This window comes from Oenanthe melanoleuca, chromosome 1A (genome assembly GCF_029582105.1).
Source record: "Oenanthe melanoleuca isolate GR-GAL-2019-014 chromosome 1A, OMel1.0, whole genome shotgun sequence".
Classification (NCBI taxonomy): Eukaryota; Metazoa; Chordata; class Aves; order Passeriformes; family Muscicapidae; genus Oenanthe; species Oenanthe melanoleuca.
The window spans coordinates 11,046,482-11,056,671 of NC_079334.1; the positions used below are offsets into that span (position 1 = coordinate 11,046,482).

A 10,190-nucleotide genomic window follows, 5' to 3' on the forward strand; every position below is an offset into this window, starting at 1 on the left:
CTGAACTAGCCTTGTTTGCAAGTGAAGGATCTGGTGCTGCTTTCAGATTTTAACTCTTCGTTTTGTTTTTTGTTTGTTTTGTTTGTTCTTTTTTGTAAGCTTTAATCACTGTTTGTCATTGTCTTAAAGCCAGCTGGTGTCTCTTGTTCATCAACTTCGGTACGATGGTGCTTTGCAAGGATGTATTTATATTATAATGGCCAACATTTGGCCAGCCCTATTCACTCATTCACTAACTTTTTTTTTTTTTTGTAAAATAAAGTGCTTTACTTGTATGGTGTATATAAACCTTGTACAAAAATCCTTTCCAATTATTACTATAAACCGAGTTGTATCAAATGAAATGTTGATTTTTATAATAAAACTAAGAGTGAAAAAGGAGAGGTATGTTTCATTTTATTCCAGCATCTGTAGGACAGGTAGTTAAAGGTACAATGTGCATCTTTGCTCTCCATAAAAGAATAGGCTGAGTTTTCTAATACTGTAGAAGGCTCTGCAGACACATGTATTTGCAGTGCAACTGATGATATTTTAAAATTTAAAGTCTCAATTATTGATCCCTTAGATTGGTTTACAGGATAATACCAACCAGATTATTTTACCAAATGAATCTTTATCAGGTGTCAGGTGACTGTTTTGGACACTGCTGGTTCTTGAAATCTCTATTGAAATGTTCGCCAAGAGAGATGCATTTAACTTCAAAATGTAAAAGAAATTCCCCCAACCCCTCATCCTGTTGCTGTAACAAGTAATTGGAGAGGAACCAGTTCTGAATTTATAAGCTCAGGAATTCCCCACTCCTCTTGCATCCACTGGTCTTGGAAAAAAAATACATGGTTTTGTATTAGTGTGTATCTGGCTGTACTGAGACTCTATTGCAGCTCCAGTATTTCTGCATGAAGGCATGGACATATCACTTCCCATGCCAGTAAGTCAGAGTTTGCATTTATCAATCTCACAGAGTGTTCTAAAAATACTTCCCGGTCACTCTCAGCCCAGGGTGCTGTGCTTACTTTGTTTCAAGGCGTTACATTTATTTTGCCTTGGAAAACAAGCCGTTGGTTTGGAGCTGCAGGATGCTGCGTTTTCCTTTGAAAAGCCTCAACAGCCCTTCCTTTTTTTTTTTTTTTTTTTTTTTCCCCCTCCATTTAAATGATGGTGGCTACATTTAATGTCTGTGCAGTTATAATATGTTAGAAGTTTGTGTACAGCATTCTTTTGGATTCCCTGAATCTTGGACTTTTCCTGATACAGCTGTTAAGCACAGAGTGCATTTGTTCCTCAAAGTGCATATCAAAGAGGGGGTATGGACTGACACACAAAGCAGGATCAGCCCTCTCCATGAGCAACTTGAGTTAAACCTTGGGAGAAAAACCAAAGCTCATTAGAGGGAGAGTGTATCTCAGGAGCTCTTGTCAGTTGTTTTACCCATGCCAGGTAAGTGTCCAGCAAAGGCAGAGCTGCTGAAATAGTGTTTGCCAGGCAGCAAGGGGCAGCAGGCATAGCAAGGAGCACTGGAGTACTTCCCATCATTGGAACATGAATTCCCTGCCTGTCCGAGGAAAGACCACTTGGAAATCTGAAAAGAATTTGAGGCTGGGAGCTGCTGGCCCTTCCTCCTTGCAGCCTCTGAGGCATAAAGAGATTGCTCAGTGGGGAAGGTGTGAAGCTGGGATTCTGTGGCTTGGTGTGGCACAGCAGTGACCTGACCCCAGCTCTGCCTCCACAGCAAGACCCCTTTTACAGGAGTGCAAGGGGAATGAGTGCCCTGTAGTAGCCACCAAGTTGACTTCTCTGAGGACATGTGAAGAACATCCTTTGGGTCTGAGGAGATGGAGGGATTTCACCTGGTAAGTGTTTTCTACTTGTTAGTATTACCAAGATCCTTAGCCCTGTCTTTCTACTTTTATATTAATAATATAAATTCATTGGTGTATTTTTCCTAACTTGGTGGTCTTTGGGAATGCTCTGTTTTTTGTAGACAGAGTGATTCCTCCCTAAATGCCACTGTATTCTTTCCATCCTGCAAATGTTTTGAGAAACCCTGGCTGCAGTATTGCAGATGGCCTCATGTGGACTGATGTTCTGCAGCACAGCTGTGAGAGATTCATTATTTGATAGAAGAAAACCCAGTTTCAGATGCTCCTAATAAAAAACTGTTCCACCAGCAGCACTAATAAGGAAGGTTGATGTGTTTGAAAAAATTCTTGCCTTCCAGAGTGATGGCCACAGGTCCACTCCACTCTGTGTTGCAACTTGAGTAGTGGAATAGGAAAGATGTATTCCCTCAAATTTTGAAAAAGGAAAGGAAGGGTGACCAATTGTCTCTTCCACTGGCATCCCTCTGACTCCCAAAAAGATCCAAAAAATGCTTAGAAGTTAGAAGCATGGGCTTGTCATAAAGCTGGAATTGGAGGGGCAGATTTTGGCAAATGGCAGCAGGTAAGGAAGAGTTGCAGGTCTCTCTGTCGGCACATGGAAACAGGTGGGAAAGGAGAGATGGGAGTTCTATTGTTTAAGATACTTGGCTCCTTTTACCACATGAGTATTTTTTTCCTCTTCTCATTTAATGTTTGTGTTGTCCTTCAGCTTTGGATGGCTCCAAAATGAGGACCAAAAAGACAAGAGATGTAACCGTCATGTCCTAGTTGTTAATTTCTTTGAGTTAATTTTATGTTAATAATAAAAATTCTGTCTTTCCATGAGTGTAAAAGACAATGGGTAAGGCACCTGTAGAGCTGGGAGGGCTTGGCAATTCAGAGCCATTATTCACTGTAGGATTTCTCCAACATCTTTTCCCAATGGATCTGGCACTTGTTGTGCACAATTAACTGCAGCTGCTGTCAGCAGGTACTTGGTGGATTTCTTGGTGGATTTCTTGGTGGATTTAGTCTCCAGCAGGCCTAGAAGCCAGCTGTAAGTCACTAAAAAGATTGTTTCAGAGAAGAGGATTTAGGGTGAGATTTTTTTGGGGTTGGTTTTTGGTTTTTTTGGTTTTTTTTTTTGGCAGATGATCTTCACTATGCACAGTTGTGTGAAACCACTTCATATTTGAAATTATCCTTGGCCAGTCCTATTCCTGTGTTATTTTGTGACGTGGAAGAATTGATGAAAAGCCAAAAGTGCTGCAAGCAAAGATTATAGAAGTGTGGAGATCACTCCCCTATGTCCAAAGGTACTTTACTACTTGTAAATCTAAAAGTCCTTAGAAGGAATAGAATTTCACGTGCAGCATCAAGAGAAGAATGTTCCCCTGAATGTTCCTTCTGTTCCTTCAGCATTGCTACTGTGACAGTTTTATAGTTAATGATTTCTACTTTGGTTCCTTCCAGACAGAGTAAGTTCAGTGATCTGATGTATCTTCTTTGTGGGCTTTTGATATATATATATTTTATATATATATATATATAGCCATCTCCACTGTCAGAAAAAAACACAGTGGATTTTTGGGTTTACGTAGATTTTTGTTTCAGAATGTGCACAAGAAGCTGACATCCCTTCCTTTTTGGGAACAGCTACAGCAAAATACTCAGCTCTGTGATAGCTGTGAGAGCACCAATCTTCACCCATCCTTGGGCTGCTGGAAAGAGGAACCCTCAGGCCAGAAAGTAATTAGACTTTAAGGCTGAGGTGCTTGATAATGTCCCTGCTGAATCCTCATAAATAAACTGCAAACTCACATGCATAGTATTAACACCAAATTTGTTCCCAGAGTTGTTTCCAGTTTCATCCTTGCTTTGCTTGAGCCACTACCTGTAGATAAAATATTATGATCCCTTCCAACCCTTTCTTTTGAAAACAAACCAGTAGTATTTCATGCTGGCACTTAGGATGTTCTGCAGGTTTCCTGCTCCTTTTCCTTGAGTGAGAGGCCCTGGTGAGTGATTCCACGCAGGTCTGCATTTTCTTATGCTCTGTCCAAGCAGGTAAGGAGGTGACAGTCTCAACCCACTTCCTTTGCCCAAAGCTGAAGTACAAAACATGAGGTGCTGAGTGCTGAGCGGAAGGAAAGTTACCCCAGGCCCCCACACTTAGAGCAAAATACACTTTCTGAATCTTAAAACCTTTTCCAAAGACAGAAAGTAAAAAGAAAACTTAGCCTTCAAAGTGATTGAGTCACATCCCTTTCAAAGCATTTCCATGGATTTTTTGAAGTTTCTTTCCAATGTGTATTCCAAACATTTTTGTGGGGGTGATAAATCTTTCCTGTCTCACATTTTATTTTGGTCCATCAAACTGGCCTTCATTTTGGTTTTCCTTCTGGCACTAAGGGCTAATTTGTGTTCTTTAATTGAATGCAAATGCTGTGTCCAACATGACAGGCCCTACCACTCAAAAATGGGATATTGTCTTTCCTACTTGCCTTAATTGAGAGCAGAGGGGTGACCTCAGCCCTGAACTCTGCCCTTGCTAGGACTTTCACACATCACTTCACACTAAGGCACAACAGATCCTGCAAGTTCCTGGGGGTACAGAAATCCATTTTCAGGCAGGACCTGGGATCTAGTATACATTCTGTGGTCTGTTAGATATCCAGTCTGGGTTTCAGACTTAGTGTCTAAACCTTCAAGGTTTGAGGTTTTCATCTTGTGTCCTTTCACAACTAAATTTAGGACTTTGTGTGCTCAGGTCCCCATCATCTAAACCAGCACAGGACCTCTGGTGTTCAGCAGAACACCAGAACTGGGAGGGTTCAGCAACAGCTCCCCTGGACTGGCCATAGGAAGTGTCCAAATGAAATTTGTTACCTGGAAGTGTAACAAAGGAAGCCCCATTTTCTCAGACTGGGAGAAGATGGTGTAACCCAGGAGACAGCAGTGGCTGAAGGGGTGTGGGACAGGGTGTGTAGAGCTGGGGGTGAGCTCTCCCCTCTGGGCTGTCCTTGTGCAGGCACTGCCTGGGGAAGAGGCACACAGAAATCAACTGTGCTCACAGCGTGGCTGTGCTGTGTGTGTTTGTTGTCACCATCTCTACAGAGAAGCATTTTGCTGAGTCTCCAGATCCTGGAAAGAGCAGCATGGGAGAGCTCAGCTTTCCATAAACCACCTTCACTCTCCCACTTATGGAGTGAAGGTAACCAAGTGATCTGCATTTATCTGAAAGGGTAAAAGGCAAACGTAACACTCAGCCTCCACAACAATTTTGAAAACCTCAGAACACCACCTGAGGGAGGGGTTACTCTTTGTGTGTGTGCCTGGGAGAGCTTGAGATGCTCTCTCAGAGCTTTTGGTTGCTGGGGTTGGCCAGGCAAAGCACAGGACAGGGCTGCCACCAACAGCCCTGCACGGCTTTGCCAGAGCTGCTCAGCCTCAAGGGCACCCTCCTTTTCTCTGCTGCTCAGTGTGGTGATAACACCTGAGGCAATCCCTGCCCCCCAGAAGATCTTTGTAACCCAGGTGCTTACAGGACAGCACCTTGCCCAAGACCCAAACTCACACCAATTTGATGAAAACCAACAAACCAAACCCAAGCCAGCTGCAGCTAGACACACAGCTGCTTTCAATACAGAGCATGCAGGTATATATGCAGCTTTTCCTGTATCCCTGAAGTGCAAAAGCTGTTTGATGTGTTTCTCTTGAAGTGTTTGGGAAACAAATACTTTCTAGCACTGTCATATTGGTGTGGAGGAAGACAGAACTCTGTAGTCAGTAGTCTTCCAAATTATGATGCTTTGGAAAAAAACTGAGATAGAAAAGCTGTTTTGTCTGATGGCCAGCAGCAGTTATTTCAACACAAGCAGTAAAAATGATAGAGAAAGTTCATACCCCTACCTCTGATTGGTCCTAGAACCTTCACCAACTAAAAACATTTAATTTCACTACAGGCACCTACATTGACTATTTAGGCACTGCTGGCAGCACCAACGACTTCCTTCAGGCCTTGCTTGACAAAAATAGTCCAGACTTGCCTGCAATTCTGCCACAGATAGGGGCAGAGAACTCAGTCTGAGCAGTGATTTGCTCCGTGGTGCAGGCTGTCCTCTTGCTTGGGGAGCAAACAGGACCAACCCAGCTTCCCTGGATAGATCATTTCAGCTTGGGGGAGTGGGGAGGATAATACTGGTGGAATTCTCCAAGAGGTGGTATTACATCAGCAGGGCTAAGAACAGCTAGCTGGCATTCAAAAAAAATCCAGGTTCAGATCTCTAGGGAATATATCATAAGATAATCCAAAGTTTCCATTGCAGTGTTGTGTGTAATTAATATTTAAGGCAGGACCACTGCAATGGCAGACACAAAGTTCCTCTCTGGGTTCTAGACTTCTAAAAATTATCTCCCTTCAACAACCAGGCATGGATTTGGTTGGTTCCTCTTTCAGCCATCTTTGGCTGGGAAGCATCTGAGCTTCCCCTAAGAGAAAAGAGCCATGTTTGGCATGGATCTGCCAAAAGGACTCTGGGGTGGAAAGATGAGGGGCAGACTAGCTTAAAAGTCAGTATAGATATAACATCAGTCAGTAAAGCTGCTGACTCCAGCAAGAAATTTTTGGAACCCATCACTTCAACCTCCCCCAGCAGGAAAATGCATCATCTCTGCATTTCGTACAGTGAAAAGTTTCTACTTTGGCTGCAGCAGGTACCCAGTGGAGCAAGACATGGGACACAGGAGAAACCTCTGAGGGCTGACTAGGAAAGATCACAGTAGCTTCAAGCCCAGAATGTCTCCTAACCCCACCCCACCACCTGCTTGAAGGATATCACACAACAGGACCAGAATTCCTGACTCCTGCTGGAGTTTGCACCACCCCTGCTGGCAAGAGTACCCCAGGTTCAGATAACAAACAAGCTCAGCATCAGCTCTAATGGTTTGTGCCTGGTTCTCACCACTCACAGTCCAATGCCCCAGCTGTGAACTTTTAACCCTGAACTTGTTCCAGATTGTGAGCCTGTGCAGCAGACAAGTCCCAGGCAGTAAATCCTTTCAGACAAGTGCCTGAGCACGGGGGAATGGAGCTGTTCACCTCCTGCCTGCCTGCTGCCTTTCTGCCCCCTCACGTGTGTGTTGGGAGCAGCATTCTGCTCACCCTGGGCAGCCTAAGGAGGGGAAGACTGTGTGATGCTGTGAGAAGAACCAAGGATGCCTCCTGTGACTGATCAGCCTGGTTCTGGAGAAATACTGGATTTACCATCATTTCCTGGCAGCTGAAGCAAAGGTAAGCAACAGGCATGTAAAATGTTTGGGTTTGACTGAAGGCTGTTCTCTACTATTTCTACCTCCTGCTTACTTGCTGGAGCAATGAACACTGTGGCCACGAGCTGGGACAGAGTTCCTTTGTGCAGCATGTGTGCTCATGGGCAGTGGGAGCTTCTTAGCTGCTCCAGGGAAAGGCAGGGGCACAGGCTGCCCCAGTGGGCTGGCTCCCTTTAACACAGCAAAAATCAGCTGCAGGACACATCCAGCACCCTTTTAAAATAAATCCCTCCATCACCTGCACCGGGCTAAGTGCTGCTGTTGCATCCCCAACACACAGTGAAATCAGCACCTTTTAAGCCTAAACCTGCTGATGTAACAAGCACTGATGCTGATCTGAGTCGATATACAAGAAAAATCCCAAATGGCACTTCTTGTTTTAGCAATAAACTTCTCTATGTTTTGCAGGAACATCCCAAATACGCACCAGAGGGTCCTGCAACAGAACACAAAGATGTTTTGTGAAAGATTAATGTAAAATAAAGGCATGGCCAGTCACTCAAATATGACTGGCACTTGCCTCTGTTAAAATTCACACAGTTGGTGATTGCCCATCTCTCTGTTTTGTCCAGATCTGCCTGTGGGGTCTCTCTGTCCTCGAGGGAGTCAACAGCTCCTCCTAATTTTGTATCATCTGCAAACTTATTTGGTCTCCCAGTCCTGCATGCAAATCATTAATGAGGAAGTTGAAGAGCACAGGGCTGAGGATGGAGCCATGCAGAACCCTGCCAGTGACTGGTGCCAGCCTGATGTCACCCCAGTCACTGTCCCCCTTTGTGCCTGACCCATGAGTCAGTTCCTCACCCATCCCATGATGTGTTTATCCAGCTAGAAGCTGGACAGATTGTCCAGGAGGATCCTGGGAGAGGCAATATCAAAAGCTTTGCTGAAGTCCAAAAACATCACATTCCCTTGGTTATGCCAAGCATGTTGCCTTGTCATAAATGGAAATTGAGCTTTAGGTGCATGAATCTTCTCCCTGAGGAGACCAGCAACATCTCTGTGTTCCTCTTGTATCACCTGACCTAGCTTCCACTGGGCACACACCTTCCTTTTTTTTGCCTTCTCTCCAAAGGAAGATCCCTGCTTAGCCAAACTGGCCTGTTGTCTTCCCTGCCTGACTTCTGACATGTTGGAATTGCCTGTTCCTGTGCCCATGGGAGGTGATGTTTAACAAGTGACCAGCACTGATGGACCCCAGCACCTGCACAGACACTTTCCCAGGGGACTTTACTCACTGGTTCACTGGGCAGTCTGAAATCTGCTCTACTCACATCCAGGGATGAGGTTTTGCTGAGAGTTTTCCTCCTGCCAACTGAGATTTTAAACTCGATGGCTTTGTGGTCACTGTGGCCAAGACAACCCCAATCCCCACTCTGCTCACAAGACCCTCTCTGTTGACAAGCAGCAGATGAAGGACATCTTTCCAAGTCGGCTCCCTGTTCCATAAAATTGCCATCCAGGGTTTTTTAGGAATCTTCTGGACCTGTTTGGCCAGCTGTGTAATGTTCCCAGTTTATTTCTAGCAAGTTGAAGTCCCCCACACGGACAAGGGCAGTTGATACAGAAGTGTCCCTTGGTTCTTCAAAGAATAATTCATTGGTATCAAGAGTCTGAACCATACCTGAGACAAGGCACACAAGGCTGAAAAGAGACCTCTTTGTGCCCTCCTTCTCCAGCCCCTGGGTCTATTTGCTAACTCTGTTGTCTGCTCCTTCTCACCCTGACCATGTGTGTTGAGTTGCAATATAGGATGTGACCAGAAATGTGTATTCTACTACCATCTGTTGAAACCAGGTGGGGCAGTGATCCTTATCTCCCTGGGAGATATTCTCTGCTCATGAGCCCTCTGTTAAAACCAGGTGGGGCAATCATCTTTATCTTTTCCACAACCCATCCTTCCTCCGGGAAGATATTGGCTGTTAATGGGCCATTGAGTTCCACTGCATGACTGATAAAAATACATCATCCCACTGGGAGATGCTCCACCCAGGGGGAGAAGCCAAGAATTTTCTACCTAGATAAAAACTGATATTTGTAACACCAAAGCAGCCTTTTATTCCACTGGATTCCAGAGGAAAACTGGACCTTTCCACATCATCACTGGATCTTAGGAGGAAAACTGCACCTTCTACAGGAGCACTGCTTCAGCTGAACCACATCTGTCACTCCAGGAGGATGCAGCCACCATTTAATGGGACTGCTGCCAACACCCTGACTGACTGACAGGTGTCAGGTTGTATTCTGACTCTGTCAGTGTTTTGGGTTTGCTCTTTGTAATACTGTATTTCTATTTTAGTTTTCCTAGTAAAGAACTGTTATTCCTAATTCCCATATTTTTGCCTGAGAGCCCCTTAATTTCAAATTTATAATCATTTGGAGGGAGGGGGTTTATATTCTCCATTTCAAAGAGAGGCTCCTGCCTTTCTTAGCAGACACCTGTCCTTCAAACCAGCACACCATGCAAACTGACCCATCCCAGGTGCAGGTCTCCCTTCAGCTCTGCTCTCATGTACAGAGGTGATCTTCTATTTCCAAAATAAGCTTGTACATGAAATTGCTAGGAGGGGCCCCATGCATATGAAATAGCAGAATGGGGGAACTCTTGCATTTATCTATGGCAGAAAAATACTTTTAGGAGATGCAGTGGGGTTTCTGACTGGGTGGATAACAAAAGCACTTGAGGCTGCACCTTCCTCTGAGGCTGTTGCATGGAAAAGCTCATCCTGGTGCCTTTCCTTCCAACAGAGGAATTTGCTAGTAGGAACAGAAATATTGGCAGAGGGAACTTTGGATTTTCCAGGGAATAGCAGCTTGGAGTTCACATATACATTGCAGGCTTATAGAAGGCTTTTTGTTCGTGTTCACTGAAGCCTCTTATTTCCTTCCTGCTTTCCTTGGACCAGCTGACCTCAGAGCAAGAATAGCAGATGGAAAGCTTGCATATCAAGGATTATTAATGATCTGTCATGCCCTGAACTGCAAAAACTTCAATTTTCG

The 10,190-nt window shown here is 44.5% G+C and overlaps 1 long non-coding RNA gene across 2 annotated transcripts; it reads left to right on the forward strand.

Annotated features, from left to right (window-relative positions):
• The first annotated feature begins 3,021 nt into the window (after positions 1-3,021).
• On the forward strand, positions 3,022-7,694 carry LOC130265798 (uncharacterized). 2 transcript variants are annotated; one of them, XR_008842673.1, is made up of 5 exons: positions 3,022-3,175; positions 3,843-3,926; positions 4,977-5,073; positions 6,693-7,152; positions 7,599-7,694. It is a non-coding gene; the product is annotated as an uncharacterized LOC130265798 (long non-coding RNA). The 2 variants fall into 2 exon arrangements; XR_008842674.1 differs by lacking the exons at positions 3,843-3,926; positions 4,977-5,073 and having other exon boundaries at positions 3,029-3,175.
• Positions 7,695-10,190: the final 2,496 nt, after the last annotated feature.